Raw genomic sequence first — 24201 nt, 5'->3', positions numbered from 1 at the left:
AGTTAGTAATTACATATTTTTTGTTTTGCGTCTTACCTAAACTTTTGCTTCCTTCCCTTTCTCCTATAATCCTACACTCCCCAGATTTTCAGTCACTCCCAGGGTAGTGCTGCTGCTCCTCTCTGGACATGTCCTGTGCTGGCTGAGGTGCAGATTAGGGGGTGTGCTGCTTCAGCAGTGCTTGGGCTCTGCCCTCCAGGAAAGGCTTTTACTCAAAGGAGTTCTGCTGAAAAACAAGTTCCCTAAGTAGTAGCTATATATTAATGTTTCACTGCCAAACTGCAAGACTGCACACATGCAACAGCTACCAATATGGCATTGTTAATTTTTTTTTATTTTTTTTTTTAAGTTTAATGCAATGAAAGCAGTTTAAGGGACAGAAATAGTGTAAAAGTCTTTACTCCAAAGTTTGTTAAGTTACCTTCTGTACCTCAAAGATTTATTGTAGTTATTAGCTGCTGATGGAGCTCCTGGTTGCATCTCCACCCAACAGGATGCACATTTTTCATTAGCTACAATGAAGCAGAATATTGATCTGATACAAAATACATCTACAACAATGAAGGGTGGGTATAAAAATGCAAATAATTTTTTTTTATCTACTCCTCAAATTTCGTGTTGGACAACTGACCTCAAGTTCTTACCAGGATAAACACAGGACAACTTGAGTTTTGCAAGCTTATCCTGTTGGTCACATTGAAGAAGGTGCAAGTTCAGCTCACTTAGCATATAAGTGAAATGAAAAGCAGCTCAAAAGCTATGTACCACACAAATAAAACTTGAAGTCTGGTAAACTGATAGATAGAACTTCTGTTAATAAGGATAAGACACGGTTTAAATATTCTGCATACTACATCTGCACCAACTTTTACTACTGTAAGTTCCTTTCAAAAAAAAAAAAAAAAAAGACATTATTCATACCCCACAGTCTCCTAGATATATAAAAAATTACAGAGCCCAGTTGCTCTTAAAAAACTACTTTAAAAAATGCAAATCAAAATCAACCAGTGTATATTAAATTCTTTGGATGGGCTGTGGCCTACTCATGTAGAATAAAGAACTCACCTCAAAATAAGCAATATGAAGCAAGAGTTTATAAATATTTAATGTCTCCTGCCCCCCTTTCTTCTATGCATTCCTTATATTTAATTCATCTAGGTACTGTATTAACAATGTCTTTCCTTTTGCTCTTCCCTTGAGCTTCAAATGCAAAAATGAAGATGCTGCAAAATTGCCAGATTCTCAGCACAGTGACAAACTGCATATCAACATATAACATGCAAAGCCTCCAATAATTCAGTGCAAGCAAATCACAGACTTATCTAGATGTGGTAGGTGCAAAGAAATTTATTTTTCTCCCATGAGACAACCAGCACAACCTCCACTGACAGCAGGAACAGCAAGAGCAAAATCCATCAAAGCTGGACATGAACAGGGTGGCTGACACAGGTCCAATACCTGTTGATATTGCCCGGAGATCCCACTGCTCACCATGGTCTCAAGTGCTCCATCTGCCTTGCTGTATATTTTTTCTGAAGTACCTGACCTGTTTCTCTCCTGTCCTTACTAGGTACTGACCCAAATAAAGCTGCATGAATAGTCTTAGACAAGAACTAGATTATTTCTTTTGGCTTAGCATCCAGTGTCCACCAGTAAAAGTATTAAAAGATTTCTAGGGAAGGGGCATTGTGTTTCTTTGTTGGTTATTAATTTGCAAAGACCATTTGTGGGCCTGGCAAAGCTGAATTACTGAACTACAGACATTAACTCTACAAGCTGATCTGCCTGGACAGATGTCTCCATTTACAGATAGGAGTGCATCTAACACCATAACGAAGTAATTTAGAAAAGGATCTGGTCAGTAACTACTCTCATGCTACTTTAGACATCTTTTTTTCTTTTTTTTTAATGCACATGAGATAATTACTTAATCAGACAGTTAATAATTTCTCTCTGGTTCTTTGACTTTGGTACAAAATGGATGAGCACAGCAATTTTCCAGCCCACAGTAAGAGAAACTGAGTACAGTTACCTATTTTTCCCAAACTGCATGTTTAAAATTTAAGATTAAAGCAGGCCAGAGAAACTGTAGAGGTGACTTAATAATTCAATCATCGTGTCCAAGAAAATTGAGCCATTATAATAGTTGCTGAATCTCAATAAACATAATCTAGTGCATTAATGTCATTTATATTCAAAAAAATCCCTTTGATATTATATCTTTAGGAGCAGTTGACCCCTACAACAACTTTATGGCACAAAGTTTTCCTAACAAGAAGTTCAAAATGTATAACACTTTTTCAAGCCAAAAATCTCAGAACACTTTAAAAGAAAAAGTGGGGAAAAAAACAAACCAACCAAAACCAATCCAATGCCAATCTAACAATGAGATATGAGAATATGAAAAAATTTGGGTTATTTGATTTAGAAAATGACAAAAAGCATAAATATAAGAAAATCCATCATTCATCCAGTTTACAGTGGTTATTGATATGGACTCAATTTGCAAATAGGTAAGCTCACAAATTCAGGCTTGTTTCACAAAAGCACCTATTCATAGTAAACAATTGTCACACTCATGCTCATACGCTTGGTTGACTCCTGGCCATAGTTATTTCTGCAGAGAAATCTACTGTAGCACATCTAAAGTAACAAGAAAATAACTTACAGATTTCTGACTAAGCTGAGCCCACACCAGGCATATGCCAAGCAGAAAATCAACTAAAACAATCAATTGCCAAAAGAAAGTCAAGCTATACCCTTCTACTTATTTTGTCTAGAGCACTTTTTATAGAGCTCTTTCTGTCTCCTGACATAGGGCAGCAGATACGACTTGTAAGCATAGTTTGAGGTAACTCCTTGTGTCTGTAACCAATGAGGAACCTCCTCCATCCTTTGTATTCCCTATAAAAATGGAATTCCCTGGTAGCAGGAAAGGAATCCCATCCTGCCTCCATTTCTCACTTGTGCCACTTCCCAAAAGGAATTGCTTTGACTAAAACTTCCATCTTTAGAGAAAGCACACTTCAATTTATTATCTTTTTAAGAAGACTTCAATGAGCTCTGCAATAGTTCTAAAAGTAATTACAGACAACCCAAACCACAATTTAAAAAAAACAACAAACAGGCAATACTGGGTGACTCAACACAAGCTGGGAATTTAAGTGAATCCTGGGTATTGTGCAAAGGACAAGTAAATTAGCTGTTTTGTTTAATACAAACTGAGGAAAACATAAGTTCTTATGTACCTGAATGCTGGCAAAGCCACACAAGTCATTACTTCAACCAAAGATTTTTGTATATAGGAATTACATACAATATGCAAAGAGGAAAAAATTGCCCATACCCAATCAAAACTTAATTTGAGGGTTTTGATGGGAGAAAGTGGAAGACAGGTCAAATCTACCACCTCATACAGAGCTTATGGCTTTAAGCTTTCAAATCAAATTAAATAACATTTCTCAACAGCAAAATGTAAAGTAAAATTGTGTTTGCTCCTTTGTAAGGACTAAATCCACCATGGAAATTGCTGGAAGGCACCATATTAAAATCACATTTTCCAACTATTTCAATTAGAAGAAAAAATATTATAACTTTAATTATCATTGCAAGACCTCTTAAAGAACTCTGAAAGGTAAGAAGACCTATACAAAATGTTCTGTGAGTGTAGAGCACAAGCACATAGGGCTTGACTGAGATATCAATCAAATAACAAAGAAGCAGGAAAAGATTCTATAAATATATTAAAATACAAAAACAGGGGAAAATACAGGTTGACTGTTTCACAGGGAAGGCAGAGGAGTTGATGGCAAGAAAAAGGTTGACCTATCAAATAACTCTATTCTGTACAAATAAGGTGAATTGTAACCAGATATTTTAAAAGTGAACGAGAATGCTGGACAAGTTAGGGAAACAATAGGTTAAGAAATGTTTAGATAAGCTCCATGTACACTAGTTTGCAAGGCTTGATTATATTGAATCTTGAGGATCCAGTGAACCAGCTGAAACAGTTTTTCAAACTTTAATGAATTTTTCTAAAATTCACAGTGGACTTGAAAGTGTCAGGGGACTGGAGAAAGAAAATCATGGTACCATCTTTAAGAAGGAGAGAAAGAAGGGACTGGGGAATTGGAGACAGCGAAACCAGTTCCTCAGAAGACTCTGGAACACATTATTGAGCAATTTATAAGCACCTCAAGAATAATACAATGATAAAAAACACATGACATCAATTTGTCAAGAAAAAAAGTTGTATCAAACAGGCATAATTTATTTCTCTGACAGAGTTGCGAGCTAATGGATAACAGGAAAGCAATACACGTGATAAACATGAACAGTACTATTTTTTTTCCTTATTATATTCTCTGTGTCAGTCTCATAAGTGTGCTAAGAAAATCTGGTCTGGATTAAGTCCCTGTAAGATGGAGAACAACTGCTTGAAAAAACTCCCATGTAGAGTTTTCAGCAGTTCCATGTCAAACTGAGAGAGTATGTAAAACAGACAGCAACAATGACAACAACAAAAAAACAATCTCTCTAGCCAAGATGTTTATTGATGACCTGATCTACAGGCAATGCAGTAAGGTAGTGTTGGGATGACTGCTGTGATAAATCATCCCTATCCTACATGGAACATGAAGAACAGGGAAAATAGAAAACCAAACATTTTCAGGTAACAAAGAGTCAAATTGTTGCAAGAACTTTGAATTCGCCTGTATTTTCAGGATAATCCTGGACATTTTTAGAAATTAAAGCTGAAATTGATGAATACATAGGTAACACTGTACTGGGAGTGAAGATATCCAATGCCCAAATATGAAATAGGGAAGATATGCCTAAATTGGGCACTAAGGAGAAGTGTATCAAACATAGACTAAGGAGTTAAAAATGGAAAACACACTGTAAAATATATAGTGAGATTCAGCTTCAAACATATTAACAGTAATTTTATCTGTAATATGGGGATAATTATTCCACTTTACTTACTGCTTTGAGCCCTTAGATAAAATGAATATGCCCTGTCTTGTATAATGACTTCAACAAGGGCATACAGCAATTCCAAAAGAGTCCAAAATAGACCAAAAAGCCTAAAAATATGTTTAGAAGAACTGTTCTTTGAGACTAGAGCTTGGAAAAGATTGATCTTCTTTGATTTCTTCGAGAAAAATGAAAATCAAAAGTTTCCATTACTTAGAATGTTGTAAAATAAATGGTGGTCAATGGTTCTCTTTGCTCACTCATGAAGAGAAGATATTATTTCTACTTAGAAAATGATTAAGCTCAGATGCTAAGGAATATTTCTGGGACATGAGGTACCTGAATTGTCTTCACACCTTTCAAGGCACAAAAAGGAATCAATTCTTGTCAGACAGAATCTAATCAGCGTCCTAAACACCGAGCTACTGTTTGAAGGAAGGAGGATGCTGAAAATCTTCTCTGTCTGTTCTAGTGCTCCCAATTAGTAGAGCACATTCACAGCACTCACTATACACTAGGAAAGCTTCTTCCAGGGACCAAAGCAGTACAGGCTGTTACTGCACAAGCTAATGAATGAAAATCCAGACTCCTGGGAAATTTGAACATAAAAGCATATTCAGTGTACATCTGATTATGATCAGGTAATCTAGAGGAGCAGAGACTTTGTAATGTAACTTTGAATTAGTCCCTGAAACACAAACAGGTGGGATTTGGGTGCTTGACATCTTCTGTAAACATATATTCCAAGCTGCTTATAAAGTTCAATGAACTTGACATTATGAGCCAAAGTTTGAAAAACTGCTATGTTCTTCAAAATGACAGTACAGCTCCCTACTTTCTTTAGCCATTGAGGGGATGGATAAAATAGTGTCACTATAAACAAGAATTTAAGCCTTGAGCAAATGTATGAATAAATTTACTAGTAATATATATAAAAATTACTGATGTACCTGGGAGAAGTGTGAGGTGGTTCCTGTGTAAGCTGACAGAGCTTTATGGTGGGTTTCATTTACAGCAGGTCAGGATCTAGCGTAAAAGACAGGTTCTGTAAGACAGAGAGTGGCATGAAAAAGACAAACCTAGCATCCAGTAAACCTAATATCTGATAAATGGTGAGGGATTAGTGGGTTTTATTTTCATCCTAAATAAAAAGTAAGGTTTGCAGAGACTGGAGGAAATTGCTGTGGAAGAGAAACCACTTGCCTAAATGAACACAGAGACTCCAGTTTTTTAATGAATACACTCCATACCACATTGTGTACACTCCAAACCAATTGTTTCCCAATCACCCCCTGACAATAACTTCCTGGTAAAATATTTGCAATAGATGTTTTACTCGCTGGTAAGAAAGTAGTCTTCTGCCCTCACAGTTTTCCTTTAATTCCAAGAATGAGAAAAGAGTAGCAGTGTCCTCTTGCAAGGAAAGTTAACAGCTTGTATAATCTATTAAGATTTCACTGTACAACCTATTAAGCTTCCACTGAACAATAATTAACATTACCACATTTGCACTTTAACTTTTCTTGCTTGAAGTGACACAAGTGATGACAGTATTCATTGACCTATGCAGAAACCTATGGGCTGAACTGAATCCCACTGTACTCATTGCTGTGAATTTTACTGAAGTCAGTGAGCCTTGTTCTCCTCTCACCGAGAATAATATCAGTACAGCAGTACAAGAAGAGAATAAGACATTTCAGACTTCAGCACACTGCCAAAAATCCACAGCAATCAGCAATATGCTAAGACTGTCTTTGGAGACAAGTGAGGACTGATAGGTAATCTCAGTGGTATTTGTGACTCAAATCAATATGGATCTGTAAATAAAATCTCTCATTAGTGACTATGATGCTTAATACGTCTTTAGGCAGAGATTCAACCCATCATTTCTATATTGCTGAAGCCTCTGTTTCTCTCATCCAGTTGTTCAATGGTTTCCTAACTTTATTTATAAGGTTCTGTAAAGTGACAGCAGGTCTTCCATCTAAACTTAATACAGCTTGAGACGGAAAGGTTGGTAAACCAGGGAACCTTTTTTGTGTTTCTTCAGCCATCACCACTTCCTTGTTTCTGCAGAAGAAATGTTCCTTTCATTCCAAATGAAAATTTTTCTATATGCAACTTTCATGTTAAAAAAATCTTATCTCAGCATATATGTACAGAATCATTTAAGAAAATTGATGTGCCTGTCTCCCCTTAATCTCTGGTTGAAGGGACATAAGTACCTCTTCTTAGCCATATCTTACTTCATGCATTTTTTCCATTTAGTAAGATTGCTTTTATCTTATTCTTCACTGCAACCCCCACATAGTAGTAGAAGAGCTCTTGTGAAATTAAGGTAATGCATTTTAATTTTAAAGAGTTAAAAAGCAAGATTTTCCACATAAAGAGATCTACAGTAATGCCAAAGTAATTGACCTAATTTTAGAAACAGTTCCTTTATCTTCAGTGAGTTGTAATATGACTGCTGCCTCTTACAACACTTCTGAATTACTGTGACATTCACCATGACAGATGTGGGTCATGTGAACCAAGGAATTAACTACATGCAGAAGGAATTGGGAATAGACTAGTTCTGATGGAAAAGCTAAAAACTACCAGAACTGGGAGGTCAGGTAATGTTGCTTAAAAGTTATTTTCTGCCAGTAAAAACAGAACTGTTGGAGGTAATTATCCGATTCTATAGAAAAACCTAGGCTTCTTGATTGGACTAACATATGGATTCCACAAGTTCCCCAGACCCAAAAAAGAGTAAAACTGCACTGCTGATGGAGTCTGACATCAGTCATCATAGGTGGCGTGGAAAACATTCCCCACATGGAAGAACAAACCCAGAGTTCCAGCCCCAAAGGATAACAGAAAATCTTTACTTCCAGCATAAATGCTTTCTGAAATGCATTAATATGATTTACTCTGGAAAAAAACACTAAACATTATTTTTGGTCAATTTTTCTACAATAAGAAAAAAAAAAAAAAAGGTAAATCTACACAAAAGACTGTCAAAAATGTCTTTCACATAAAAAAGAGTAGATCTCAAAATGAAAACTATATGTCTCTAACCACAAGCAGAATTTATATTACAGGATCACTTTAAAATGTTACATTAAAGGACAGTCTGTGGAAATCAAAGGTTCCTGTTAACCACAGTTTACACAAGCTGCCCTATAGTGACCATGCTGTTTGCCACTGTATCACCTGCATATTATTTGTGCATGTGCATCACTTTGTGTTCCAACAGCAGCCAGGTTTTTGTACCCACCATAGATTCAAGCAGAATTGTGAATTATTGATTCATTATAATATTTGAATGAAGACAAAATTCTCTTACAAAATTAAAAGAAAAAGCAGATTGATCAGAGCAGGAAGACACAGACTGATAAACAGAATCATGACAAGAAATTGTCTCTGTGAAACTGAGCAGGCAAAAAAAGATCAGCTGCAACTCGTCACTGTCCCTTTTCCCCAGTCTCTTTTTTCCACAGTCCCTTTTTGCAATTAAGTTAATAAAAGCCTTTGTTTGGATGGAACACAGAAAAATGTAAGGAACTGCAACTTTAAAAAAAAAAGCACCAGAGATCTAGAATTTTCACCAGCGTTTTACTGCAGCTCAACAGCTCCAATGCTGCAAGATGGGATATACCTTTACCACTAATATGTCATTATCAGTGCAGACTGAAAACAAAAATATTTACACAAAATGTAGAGTATTTCACCTACAAACAAACGAAAAAAGCCACCAGGCTTGCTGCTCACACACAGTTAGTAATTTGGAATGAGATACCTAATTAATCTTACTTGATTTAATCTTTTTTACAGAGAAAAAATGTCCAATTAACTGATGGTGTTTGCTATACCTTGAAAGCCTCAGCTGCCAGAACGTTCCTTCAATGCTGTTTCTGTCACATAAAAAACAATTTTCATCTCCTGGGCTTTTTTTCCTCTGTTTACAGTAAGTCTGCTAGCCGACATACAGGTTTGCATTTCTGCACCACATTCATAAAGGATAAGCAAGCCATAGCTCTGCATTTATAAGGAGTAATTATCAATCTAGTTCCTGTTGTCAGAATAGATTTCAATTGTTCCCAGCTGTTCAGAGGAAAGGAGCAGGCAGGTGCTAGAGCTGTGTGCCTCTGTTTATGGTAGTAAGCATAATAATGATTTGACAGCAACACTCATCATAATCATTCTTGCCCCTGCTGTCATACACATACATACAGCCTGCTAGGAACAAATCCTTATGGAACAGAAAGCTGAATATGATGCGAGTTGTGACTTGTGGGGAATGTAAAATGATTCTTTCGGGAGTTATTAGGTACTACTACCTAATGTCTGACATTTAACAGATGTCTGTCTGCATGGTGAGTCAGTCCAAAATCCTCTTTGATCAAAATGATTACATCTTAAACTGCATTTTACAAAAACTTTACACCCCTGACCACTTGCAACAGTGCAATTCACAAACTATCTTCTCTTACAAAAATCTTTCTCTGGCATATTTTTTTATAAAAGCATTGACTGGAAGCCTTTTAGTGAAATAATACATATGCTGTGTTATATATAGATCCAAAACTGATTACGTTTCTGTTGAAAGCAATGGACTTTCTTTATTTCACCCAGTGCTATGATAGATGCTTGAAGCAGAGTAATCTGTATGTTCACCTTCAATGCTTAACTCTTTCTGTACCACTCACAGTCCTTGACATGAAGGAATTCATTCCACAAGCCTTTAAGATGCGCAATATATTTCAGGAAAGCTGCATTCTTGCATTTTTATAGGACAAGATGTGGTACTTATTAAAAGGTATAGAAAATGAGCCATGATCCTAATAAAGGCCACTTTCTCTTATTAGCAAAAATGCACTGCTTGAGTGGTTGTAGCAATATGAATTTAAGGTGTTTGAATGTTATTTGTTAATGGTTTGACTAATTTTTCTATATCTTCCTAAGCTATTTATTGATAAGTACATTTTCTTTCCTTAATCAACCATGGCATCAGTCAAAAAATAGTATAAAAACAACTCAAAACCTTTTTTCTTTCTACCAAATGGAGAACATATCACAAATACATTTCTCTATTCAGCTAGCTCTGCCTTTAATACCTGGAGCTAACATCCAGAAACATGCTGACAGAAATGCAAGAGCCACAAGCCCAGCAGTCCTGCATTGCTTTGCATGTCCAGGCCCTGACAGGCAGGGCTATTTCTGTATTTTATTACCTGTTATTACAGTGTCTTTACATTTGACCCAGGGCTTGCAACCATGAAATGTGGTACCTATCAAGGTACACTAGGTTACTGAACTTTTAGTACAGTAGAAACAAATGTGATTCATACAACAGTTTGATTGTCATTTAAAACAAATGCCAGTCTTTTAAGTGATTGAAAGAACAATTACAAGTAGCAGGTGTTTTGCCTGCAGATGAAAGTACATAGCAGCCAGTTCCTTCAGAAGTGACAATGTGAACAGTACAGCTATTTTAGGGAAAAAAAATACATGAAGTTTATTGAATCTGTTATGTTTTATCCTATCAGGCAGGGAACTTGCATTACTCTGTGCTCATAAATAAGTATCTAGATTTCTAGTGCTGTCCTTGGCATTCTTTAATAATGGGTCAAACTCAGCATTAACTAGGAGCCAAATACTGTCAGAAGCAGCATTCTCCTTCAACTCAGTAGGCTACATCACAGCCTTTGAGGGGATGCCAAACAGGCAAAAACACCCATGAACCACAAGACACAGCACAGCCACTGCTGCCAACCAGCAGCATGTCCTGCAGATCCAAAGCAGTAGTCATGTCTGGGAAAATGCTGGACCAGAACAGAAGACACTCTACAAACCTTTCTCTTAGTAAAAATGAGCCTAATTACAGGAAACAGTCACCAGAAACATAGCACTGATATAAACTAAGACTAGCAATGGCATATCTTAGAAGTACCCTTACTGGGATGGCTACAGATCTGGTTTCAAGAACCAGTTTTCCAATGGAGAGCATAGATAGTGTGGATTTTAGTCAGTAGGTGTCTGGAAAGTAAATTAGAAGTATTTACATCCACAAGACTTTGCCATATGGAGCAGATACAGCATAAAAATAATTCTTTTTCCATCCCTATAGGTTGCCTTCTTACAGTATTAACATTCAAAGCTTAATTTTAATTTCTGTGATGTACAGTTGCACTACAGATTCATGAGCATTAGCAAAGCATGAAAATGCAAAACATCAAGTATTTTATGCACAAATATCTAGAATAACACAAAAACCATTACCCAGCTGTAGATGATATAATTACTGTAATATATATATACATATGTATATGAAGTCCATATTGTAATAAGCATATGCTTCGGAAGTGACCTACTTCATACTGATCAAAAGTGCCATTTTCTTCATAGTCACAGAATCAACTATAATCATGCCTTTGACTATTCTAAATACAAGCACAGCCACAATTTTAACACATTTTATGACAAGCACCTGTCCATTTATGACATTATGGCTGCCATTTTTGCAGAACACCACAACCCCAAGGAACTTCATTTCTAGGCAGCATGAAGAAACTTACACCTTTCAGTTTAAAGAGAAGAGCTCTGAGACTAAGAACTCTGTTAGCTTACAACATATGGAGTTCTCATAACACCAAGAATGAATTACACACATCTGAACTGGTGGCAAGCGTACAGGTATCCTTGCACAAAGCCCCATCCCCAGGACAGCAGGCAGAAGTTCTGCCAATGATGTTTTTGGAACTGAACTTTTCTCTCCTCTTTTTCTAACTTGATCAAAGTAATCTCCAAGCAGCCATTCAAAAATTTTAAGGTCTGTATTTAACAGCACTATAATTAAACCAGAAGCACATAATTTTACACTTCCTGTTTTCACCCTAACAACATGAGACCCTTTTTTGAAGGGCAAAACACAAGCCTGAGCTTTCACGGGACTAAATGTTCTTTGTCAACAGTAGCAGGATTAGGGCACCCTAATCAACAACTAGCTTCAGTTAGCCTGTGTGCCTGTATGGCAAGGAGAGACATACTCAGTTCAGTGATTTTCTTTCAGTATTAATAGTTTTTAAAATAAGGTATGATCCGTATATGTTTACAGATTTGAAATACTACAACACAAGGGACAAAAGCCCTTCACCTTTAATTTGTTCTTACAAGAGCCATGCATAGTACCAGTTTGCAAACCTTATTGTAGGCAGCTATTGGAATCTGACCTACTGTAATATTATTTGCAAAAAACAGAACTTTAATAATTAAAAGCACTTATCATTTTATTTGCCTCAAATAGGTTTTCTGGCATGTGCTCTATAACTGATCTATATTAACTGTGTATTAATAGTACATTACAAGTAAAGTGACATAAGCTTAGGAATACACAAATAGATGCCTATACACTAAAATTTAAAGTAAAATGTAATTTTTAATGAATTCCCTCTCTGTAACACCTGCAACACTTGCATTATTTGTCCCCAGATAAGAACTAAGGCTTTCATTTTAAGAGCAGTTTTTCTCCTCTTCCTCCTCCCATCTTCCTCTTCTTTTTTGTACTGTTAATTCTTTTCAACCTCTATCTTTATTGTCTTTAGTTGTGCCCCTGGGAATCGAGTTGTAGTGAGTTTTACATTTCTCCTGGAGGACAGAGAGATTTGTGGTCATTCTTATCTACTCTGATAATGATTTCCAAAGCTTTAGCTGTGTTGCTGAGGAGGCCTTGTCTTCTGCCCTCTCAGGCTTCACCCTTGAGGTTGACAGCTTCATAATTCCTGAGGAACACAGCTGTCAGGAGAGGTTGTAGTCACAAAGAGAGATTCTCTGAGGTAACGTGTACCAATTCTGTGAAGGGCTTTGAAGATTAACACCATGACCTTGAATTTAACATAGCATCCTGTGAGGAGTCAGACTCGTGAGGTGGGTGTCAATACCCTGTGCCCTCATGGCCTGGCACTTTCTGAAAGAAACAGGATGATACATTCTGAAGTACTTGAAACCTGTTTCACTCATCTACACATTCACAGGCAAGAGCTTGCATGTAGTGCCAAACTACTCCAGGGTGTCACAAAGCTTTTACTCACTTTCTGATGGAAGTATATAAGCACTACTATCAGCATCAATGCCCTAAATTGGACTTGGAAGTAAGCATACACTTAAAAGCTTTGCTGGATTGGCACAGTCTCCAGCATTTTTGCAGATTCAAGCAGGCAAAGGGAGTGAGGATAGATTTCCTAGTTGGTAAACAATTTCTGATCAGTTGTAGGTGAAACAAATGTATTTCTCATTCTGTCATGAGCTCTGTGTGTAGCAGTTTGAGACTAAAGATTAATTTCCTAGTTTGCAGAACAGTTTGACAGAGAGGAATAGATTCATTTTGCAGAGGACATAGTGGACACTGTTTTACTAGCACTCTCTTTGACATGCTTGTGTTCAGCTGAAGGCAGATGTCTCCCATGCAGAGATGAAGATCAGCAGGAAGCCATAGAGTTGGCAGAAGCAAATCAGACATAAAATTGTATTCCTGCTGAAAAGACAGCTGCTGCACTAGTCATTTCACCACTTTCTTGTGATGACAGCTCCAGTATCAGCATTTTATGTAATCTCAACAAAGCATAAGGAAAGAAGCAATATCATATTAAAGGTAACAAGCACACAGAGATACCAAGGGTAATAAATAAACAAACAAATAAAGCCACTGCTCTCTGGAGGGCCCATCCTTGAGATGATCTTAACATCACTGCAAGACCATAGCCAAGTCCTGACCAAGGGAGCTTGAGAGCCATCAGTGTAACCTCTGCAGCAGCTTCTCTTGTGGGGAGGCCAGCAGCAAAAGCCACGGGGCAGAGCCTAAAAAGGGGAAGTACAGACCAAACTTTCCCTATTGTACAATTCTATCTCCCAGCAACCACAGTTTGAAACTTTTATGAGCTGAAGGCTTCATCCAACCATTGTTTGAAATTTTTGTTCTTCCACGAACTTGTGTAATATCCTTTTATATCCATTTATTCTTCAAAATGTCCTGTATCTGTACCATTTATAATTTTATATTAACATATTGTCCTCCAAGCTCACCCTGTGTTCCCTCTGGCTCATTTAGAAAGTGAAAGCTTCAGAATATAGGCAATACAGGGGGGGTTATGAACAGTTCTTTATATTATCTGAGTAAAAATAGTGTGTGTTTATTCTCCCATTTATTTTAGGGGCACACACCCTTAGGGAGGATTTGGTGGGCAAGAGTGTGGAAGCCAGCTGGTTGCTGTATTAGATTTCTTGCTTTTAAGATTACAGGGAAAAATTCACAATACTAACCAGGATGGTATGACCCTAGCTAGTGGGTCTTGAGATTTCTCTGCACTTTAGAAGGATTTAAGGTCAAAAGCTCTTCAGTTTAGTTTCATGAATTTACTCAGGAGTGTTATGAGAAAAGCTGTTTGATGTGACTAGTTGGAAAGATCATCGTAAATACTAATGATCTTGAAATAGCATTAAATATGTGATTATATCATCTCTCTTTTGCATATTAGTTCAGATACAGGTTGAGCAATATTTCATCTTGAAATTGTGCTACATTTAAGGTCCATGTCTAATAATCTTTTGCAGTTGAAATACACTTCCTCTTACAAAGAACATGTGATCCTTGCCCTCAAAGATAGTGACAGATATAGTTGCTTTAAAATGTGTAAAATTTACCTGAAAAAATATCCTTCACTATATTTAATAACTGCTACAACGAGTCAGATACAAAAGAATATTCTGTATGTCTGATGCTAAATATTGAGACCTTTGATTAAAAAGCAAAATACAAATTTCATTAGTACAAAAATCACCTATAAAGCTAAGCTAGAGACAAACTGTACAACTTACTTATGAACTAAACAGAGTATTTCAGAGAGCAAATTGATAATAATTGCAACACCAAATCCTCCAAATCTCAAGAAAACCCAGACGAATAACAGGTGTAGCGGGAAGAGCCTTTCTTGCTCCTGAGGCTTGACAAGCTGCTGACCTCTCCATTGCCTCGCACAAGAGTGAGCTCCCTCTGTGGGTGTGTGTCCCACCTTTATTGGCCCCCTGGTCTTGCTCATGCCCAATAGGGGCCTGTCCTAATCAGGCACAGGTGGACTCACACCCACTCACTGGCAATTCAAGGCACCTGGTTTGTCTTGTTTCTCTACAAACAGGTATATGAACCTATGAAGAACAAGTATCATTTTATACAACACAGACTTGACTTCCAGATGGCTCTGTGCTTAAGTGAAGTGACATTTTAGAAATCCTTAACAGTCATTTTTAATGAAGAGTTTGCCTTAAAGTTTACAAAATAATTTACCTCTGAGTAGATGCTGGAATCAAGCCTATCCCCTTTTATTAGGAGGCCATATCCATTGCTCAATAAGACCAATTTTTTACAAGAGCTGAGACACTAGTACAAATGAGAACTATTCTATGCACAAATTCCCTATCATTTTTTTGTGTTACATGCAGTCAACAGCTACTCTGTAAACTACAAAAAGCCTGTCTGGCATAATTTCAGAGTTTGCATAATCCTTAATAAAAGTTACTGTCTCTATCCTGTTTCCAAAACCATTTTTCCAGTAAGATTAGCAAGCTTATCTGCTTCTTTAGGAAAACCTCAGCATTACTCCACTGTTCCCTTTCCCTGCTAAACCAATTGATATCACTCCCAGGAAAGTCCTGTATCAACCTTTCCTTCCACCTCACTACAGGACACATCTCCCAACATTTGCTGTTTCAAAGACGTTTGGCAAGAAAATGGGAAATGGAGAACACGAAAGGTTTTTGCACTGAAGGTTATGTCCATGCAGTCATTTGAGAGGGTTGTGTTTGGATAGTATGAGGGGGCTGTTAATAAAAGCACTTTCCCCTACACTGAAGATAAGCAGTTATTTCCTCACAGAAGATGTGTGAAACACTCAGCAAGTGCTTTTACAGGCAAGAAAAAAACAGTTGAGTTTCCCTGGCTGTCCTATTTCTAAGAAAGCTGCTTAGCCAATTCATTTACAGATCCTCTGCCATTCAGTTGCTTTCATCTTCTAATCTCCTGAAATCTGAATATTAATCTGCAAGAAAATTAGGAACAGATATAACATATTTCAAACTTCATTCACCAAGAAGGATGTTGCCCTGTTAATCTCAAAGGATTGGCGTTGCAATTTTACCACGTTTTCTAAAAAATCCATACAGATTTAAGGTCGAGTTCTGGATTTAATTGAAGTAACCTTTTGTACAATCTAGCTTTAATGAAGTGCAATGAAGTTAAACTCCACAGGGGCCATTAATCTGAAACACTCCATTAAAACAACTACAAGGGGAGTTTTTAATAAACAGTGTGAACTAATGCCCATGTGGAAAGGTAATTGAGAGGGAACTGGTGTCTGGCCAGATTGTTATTAAATCCTTATCACAGGTAAAGCTGAAACCCCAAATGGCAAGCTGCCATGTGATTTATAGTGCCCTTCTCTTCCCGGCCTTAAAGAAAAAGCTATGTTTAATAATAAAAAAATCCTGTGACTAAGCTATAAAATAACTGAGCAATTACTTAGAATAATTTATACAGTGCAACACACTGACCTTGCTCTAAGCATAAAATCTACAAAATGACTTCTGTAATAAAACTGTGAACTACTAAAAGGACTGAAGGTTTAACCATTTTTATTGTGCACAACATGCGGGTACTATAAATACATAGCACACTTGTAATAGGAGAGCTTAAAATTTCATAACTTTTCGAACTTAAAAAAAAGCTTATCTGAAATCTGGTAGGGCTTTGCCATATCACAGGAATGGCTACTGTCCTATTTTAAAACATATGACTGGGGCACTGAAGTCCACACTTTCTAATACTGTAAACACTTAGAGGCTGAACCCCATCTTAGTCTGGTCTTCCAGGAAACAAGGCAAAAAGGGATGGAAGACTGCATAAGGCACGACTTTGGTTTACTGCAGATTTTTAAGAAGCAAGAAAATACTGTTATTAAGCTCCTGAAAAGAACAATGAAGAGCAGATACTCACGGATTTTTTTTTAGGACGTCTTTGCCCTAACATCTGTAACAAACTTGTCTAGGTGTAGAAAAATCTTTAATAAAATATCATTATCTACAATTGTTAGTATGACTCTAACAAAATGGGTACAAAAGCCTAGATTCTAGAAGAAAACTGCATAGATATATTTAACAATATTTCAAAATAGTTTTCTGCACAAACAATGAACAGAGATTACTTCATCTCAAAATGATGAAAAGCAAGGCATTAAAGAGCAAAATAAGTGTATCTAGTACATCACTGACTATATGTTTCCAATGAGTTACTTTTCTGCAAAATTGCAGAATTGGGATGCGTTTTGTGACCAGATATACAGTAAGCAGAAGAGTGCAGCAGTGAAAGTTTGCTGAGGTCAAGTATAATCAACAGCAGATTACTTCAGCTAAAAAGAAATAACTTTTATTTTCAGTCTGGCAATAATCCAGAATAAAGCAGATGCCATCCAGAAGGATATAGGCTATGCACAGCATAACTGAAAGGCAGAAATTGTCAACAGGCTTGTATCATGCGGAACAAAAAGCTGTTGTCTTGATTAATTGGATCCTGGTTAATTTGGCAATGTGCCCAGGGTTAGTACACTCAGTTACACAAGAGTTGTGTTATCATCATCACTGTTGCCAGGCACCTCTTCATCCCAAAATGTGATTTTAGAAAAGAGGAAAGAACCTCAGAAAGCCCAATTGCAATGTACAGAAATATGCAATGTTCAGAAAAACACACCTGTCTGCTTATTCACAGGTAGCAGTCCATTTCCACTGGCTCAGTGTGGGCTTTCTTTTTTGACTTTTCACAAAAACAAATCTTAGCAATCTATCACTGAAAGAATTACAACTTTTTCACATAAATTTATCTTGTTTCTAGCATGCACATATATGTTATGAATACTATAGGCAAATCTGCATTTGCTTATTGGTACCTGAAAGATACCCCAAATTAATACAATAAATGGAAACTTTGAGTTGTGAGGAAATTATTCTAATGTTACTTTATGCTTCCTCAAAAAATGGTGAGTCGTTCCTATGCCTTTGTACTTCATTTCAAACACAGAAATATCATTTAGTTACATCTTGGCAAGTGGACAACTCTGTCGTTTTAGTATCAGTAAAAGTAAAAGCTCTTCTTAAAAGCTCTGGGAAGCAGTGGACTTCAGCATGTGACTGAAGCTAAATCCATTACTGGAGCACATTATTAAATAGGGGTGAACTGAAGCGTGTGGTTAAATGTTTCACTAAACTGTGGTCAAGAAAGAACTATTTTCAGCCTCTGCCTCATGATTTTTTTCAATGCTAAATCTCAAGTACAAGGAAACCATTCCAAAAAAACTATGTGTTTAATTGTACTGGGCTCTTTCCTCAGATATTTGTATTTCAATGGAGCCACTCCAGTTCGTAACAGCTCAGTGCCTGCCTCAAGATCTGACTGATTAGAAAGATTCTTACTTACTAAAGTCTCAGAAAAAAAAATATCTGTTGATGTCTTCAAACATGACTGAGCTACCTTTCACAGGGGTATATCCTACAGGACAGGGAGTTGTGGTTGAAACAGCATATTAGTAAAAAATGCTGTCTCTCCCCAAACCAAACTGGTTCTTTTTTCCTTGCAATCTCCGAAGGAAAAAAAAATAGAAATTTTAAAACTCAATATCATTCAATTATTTGCAAGTTTTAAGAGACTTGGAATGAATCAAAAGTATTTAATTTCTCACAAACTAAAGCATTTCAGTGTTAAATTTTAAGCTTGCTCATTTTGAAAGGAAAAAGAGAATTCTCTGCCAAACAGGAAAATTATTTGTTTGTCAGCTCTTATTACTGTCCCCTCACCATGTATTTTTTTTTTTTCTCTGCCACAATTCTAGAGAACCTCTGCACCTCTGACACATCTCTATTCAGTAATGGCTGGAATACCTGACAGTCCTTACACTGCTGTCCTGAGAAGGGACCTGAGGAAAATGTGAGCTGTTACTTTTTGGGGCAGTTGCAAGACTTGTTTGTGACACTGCCAGCAAATTACAAGAATCTTACACTCTCATGCCTAATACTCGTTTCACATTTCTTTACTATTGGAATATCATCCATTTTAGCATCACTTTCTTGATTAAAAGTTACTGACTAAAGCAGTATCTCCTGCCAGTTGCCTTCTCCAAAGGGAAAAATCAAGCTTTTTTCCTGGATTTGCATCAATTTATCCAAAGACATTTCTTAATGGGTATGGGTAGTGTACTCTATCTGAATGGATATATATACACACGCAAGCCCACTTCTGTATGTAGTATCTATATGTACAAAATATCTTTAAAAATAAGTTTCATAAAGGTGCCCACATGTGTGTGTCTGTATCCATACAAACAGAAAGTGCAAACACATACATTCCTTTCAGCTTTGAAAAGGTAAGTTATTTCCTGAGATTAAAGCAAATACCAGGCTCCTGGAGAATAACAATGCCTAGTCAGAAATTAACATATTGAATAATCAGAACAATTTTGTTTTCTGCTGTTGTGTAATTGCAGTTTCCTTCCAACACACACGTAATTCTTTACTATATAAAATTCGCTGCCCCTTTATACAAAGAAAATTACCTAAGTTTCTAATATAAGCCTGGCTGTCAGGAAGCTCCCAAGACAGATGGATGAAAAAAGTATAAAATCCTTTTCCTCAGGGAGCCTGGCCTCCCTGAAAGGGTTTAGACAAAATATGAAAACAACATGTCATTTTTGGCAATCTGCAACATTTTTCTTTTAACCCCCTTGCAGAAGTCAATGTTTTTGGTTCTAAGGGGATGTCCTAGCTGAAGGAAGGCTGGCTCATACAATTCACTATCTGCAAGCTATTTTCACGAGTGATGGACAACTTACAGTTCTGCACTGTCATGTGAAGGAGTTTGATCCTCAGATAAATCCCAAAAAAGAATTTCATTGACCTGACAGTATATTTTATGCAGCATAGCTCCAGAAATGTGTAATGGCTGTAAATACTTGCTGGCTAGTACTGCATTTTTCAGAATACAGTTTACTACAAAAACAGTGAAAAGAAAAATAAAGCTTTATCTTTACTGCCCTCTTGAGGCTGTATTTATTTTGGGTTTGTTAAGCAACGCTTTTTAATGCAGCAGCTCCTTAGAGAGGTGCTGAAACATTTTCTTTAATCTGTGCATCTTGCATAAAAGAAGCTGTTTGATATAGGCTTATAAAAGAGAGGTAATATGTGAGTGTATGAAAATCAAAAAATGTTGTCATGGCTTCATTAGGAAATACACTATATGAAGCTGTCAGAGTTGCAAGTAATTGAGAGATCCACAGTGAAACAAGCTCCTAAGCTTTTTCAGAATAGCAGAAGGTTGGTAGTGTTCATATCAAACAGTTGTTCCATAATTTAGAAGTGTTTGTAAAGGATAGAAAGCTGGAATCAAGCATTTAGTAGATGTATCCTTTTTCACCTCTTAAAAAGTTTACGTATCATATTTTTTAACAGTGTTGCATAATTTCCTTTTTAAAAAAAAAAAAAAAACTCCCATATACTATTTTTCCACAATCCAAGTCCCTCTATTTCTGTATTTCAAGTTCTAATTAATAGTCATAAATTTTTCCAAACGTGGGTTATCTCATATTTCTCAAAGTATTTCTTATTCTCTGATCCAGATGGCTGATATACATGGCAAACTAGTCTTGACTTGGAAATAATTTCTGAACCATCAATTCACTCAGTTTCATAAAAAATAAGTATTCTAAGATAATATTTTAAATATCAAGATTATTCTTTCTCATTCTCTTGAAAACCATTAGAGCTTTTACTTTTCTGTGGCACTGCAGAATTCGATATTAAAATCCCAACATCAGCCACATAAGCATGTAACAGTAAATTATGCCTTGTACATAAAGACTTTGCCACTGTCTTTTATGTAATACCTAGAGCAAAATCCTGTGAGACTTTTCCATTGAATTCAACAAACCAGGCTTAAATATCAAGCCTCTACTAACACAGCTATACCCTCTGAGATCTAATTCACACTCCAAACTTCATCTCAGTATTCTAGCACCAACTTCATATTTTAAGCGAAAACATGTTCTGTCTTTTCTGTTTATCTTTCCTTAATGCATCCCTCATTTTTTATGTCTTTTTGCCAGAACTTTGGGCTCACAGCTTTAGTTCCTTTTATTATTTACTTCTCTTTCCACCTTTCTTTATCTGAATCTCTCTTCTAACATTTTTATCTTCCTTATTCTTCCTTATTCTCTGTCATCACCTTTTTCGCTACTTTGTCTTTTGAAAAAAATTGTGCTTGCTGTCTTAATTACTCTCAGCATGCAGAATCTGAGCCTGCCCCTTCTGAAGTCAGAACCTGGGGGGAGGATTTGGCCAGTATGAAACTGCCTTGCTCCCTTGGATTTTTTGAGTATGAGGTATGAAATGCACATGTAAAATATCAAACACTATCATATCATGTTTTCTAATATATACATAATATGGAAATAGCACACATAACAGATGCTCTTCTAATAAACATAAATATAACTGTGCTCTTGGCAAAAATTCTGAATAGCAAGCACATTTGCTCATATGAACAGAGGCCACAAGTGTGGCAAGGATTTGACCTGCATTACACATGACCTTGGGGTTTTGATTATGGCACATTCTTACAAAAAGCTAGCACCATTTGGAGAAGGAATGGGTTAAGAGTTCACAGAAAGAGGAGATTTAGAGAAAAGGAAGGAATTTGGAGGACAACAAACAAGCACACAGTCCCTTCATTGCTTTGTGTTTTCCAGTATTTCTGTCTTTTTACCATAGTTACTTTAGACCCTAACCTGCAAAGCATTTAACTTTAAGCATATAAGCAGGATTAATCACATGCTTAAAATTAAGCACATGCTTTGGTTCCTTATTGAACCAAGCCCTATGACTTTCTGACTGAATAAAATGGATTAAAATATAATTGCTTTCATATTCCCTTCAAAGACAGGTTTTGCAAATAATTACAAGCAGCCAGGCTCCTCAAATAAGATACTCTTTTACACTTCTTTAAGCAAGTTCATCAATTTGGTATATCAAACATAGTAACTGAGGAAGAAAATTAGCAGATGAGGCTGAATCATAAGAAAAAAAGGTCTTATTATATTTTCTAGCTTATCACCTGGCTATTTACAGAAATCAGTTTTCCACAATGGATATTGCCACATGTGCATGTGTTTATACATATTTTAGAGTCACTGCATTTCTCTTCTGCTGTTTTAATTCTGTATCCAAAATGTGCTGGACAAACAGATATAAATAACACCTTGTTTGATCTGATTAGGGTAGAATGGAGTATTTGATTTCCTTCCAAAGTTTTCCAACAGTTGACATGAAATGTGTCAAAGCAACTTCCATCTCTTTTGTCTATCAACCTGCCCTAATTTTCTAATTTCACCAGATCCCACAGTTGTCATGTCTCTGAAGTTTATTTGTTGCTTCTGTTGTTCTTCTTCCCAGTGATTAATTTAGCAGACACTCAGACTGAGAGTGAATTTGCATTTGGCTGTAATTTATTCTACCTAAGAATCTACATGCTCAGGAAGGAACATCATATTCTATCATTTAAGCATTCAGAGATCAATATGATAATAACTTTGGCACAAAGTATTCCAGTGGATCACTAATCACCATATTATTTGATGCTTCTGCAATGTTACCCATGGCAATGTGAACATGTTGTACACAGAAAATTATGAAGGCTTTAGTATACCTTGTAGAATGGTGCTAGACCTCATGTGTTGAAAGAATTTATAATTAATACTATGAGATCTTTGTTCAACAAGAAACAAAGAGAAGTTCATACCAAATACAAAGCCAAAAATCATTCACTTTTAATCTCTTTCACTGCATGCCACACAGTCACTTTGTCTCAAGTTAATGAAACTCATACAAATATTGCTAAATATGTTTTCAAAACTCTGTATTTTTCTGAGTTTGTTATTATTAAAAAAAAAAAATTAAGAGGAATGGGACAGGGAAAACTGGTAAAGAAATTGTGCATCAGCCATGAAGTAATTTTTAGTATAGAAATTCATGCTTTGGTGAGCATCCTTCTGAGACAGCATTTTTTTTATGTACAAGTCTAAGTAGGACACTAACAGGCAAAGACATTTCAACACATGAAACTTCAGGCTTGGCACATGGATGATAAGGCAAATGTTTCCCAGGCACAGGATATCCATTCAGACCAATCCCAAACTATAACTGAAAGTGGCAGGGCTGAAGGACAACTGCCAGAATGTGAGGTCTCTGGAATGGCCAATATGATCAGGCAGCATCTTGTTGAAATGTCCTCATCTTTACTGAGTCTAAAGAGCCACTGTAGAGACACACTGAAACACAACTTTTGAGATCCTGTCCAACCACATGAGGCCCCAGAAAGTTTTTCTTCCTGGCACTTGGAGCTATCCTAATCAGGAAAATTGGCACTGAGAGAGGAGTAGAAGATTCACACTTCATTAAACAAACTAAGGGAGCATAAGGGAAAACTTCCTAAGAGGGAAAATCTCTGACATGCAAAGAAAGTTTAGATTTTTTTTTTTTTTTAAGCAGGTGATACAGGAAAAGAGACCAAAAAAGGCTAGGTACTATTTCAAAACCATATGAAATATTTAGTTAGTATTTGAATGAGCACCATATAAAAAAATCATGAGAGACTGTGATGTTCTTAACATTGCAATATCAGTGGGATATGTGGCTGCCCTATTACTCTGTCTGTCCTATGAAGAATTCAAAGAATTCAAAATCTATCTTTAATAACTCTATAAAGGTTATTGACAGCAATAGTTCACTAAATGTGCTACTAGCACATTTAACAAAGAAGAGGAATTGTCTCCAGAAGCAGACAGACATACTTTCACAATGGTCCCTAACTCAGATATAACCATGTTACAAGCTTTAAGCTTTACATTTTCAGGCTTCCCTGTTCTAGGACCACGTCTGAATAGTGATATATAGACATACCTGATCCAGCTTCCAATACATTTATTAGCATATTGACAAGCTACTCTTCAAAATTTTAATTCTTTAGTTTATCCTAAATCTTGAGCACAAGTAGTTGTTTTCTCTTTGTTTACTCTTGTGACTTCCTCTGTCATTTCTGGAAACTTAGCCTTACTCTGATGGCAATATTTACAGCTGAAATTAAAAATGCAACAGAAA

Source organism: Calypte anna, chromosome 4A (genome assembly GCF_003957555.1).
Source record: "Calypte anna isolate BGI_N300 chromosome 4A, bCalAnn1_v1.p, whole genome shotgun sequence".
NCBI classification, from domain to species: Eukaryota; Metazoa; Chordata; class Aves; order Apodiformes; family Trochilidae; genus Calypte; species Calypte anna.
The sequence above is the reverse complement of the archived record's forward strand: the minus strand, read 5'-3'. Positions refer to the sequence as shown.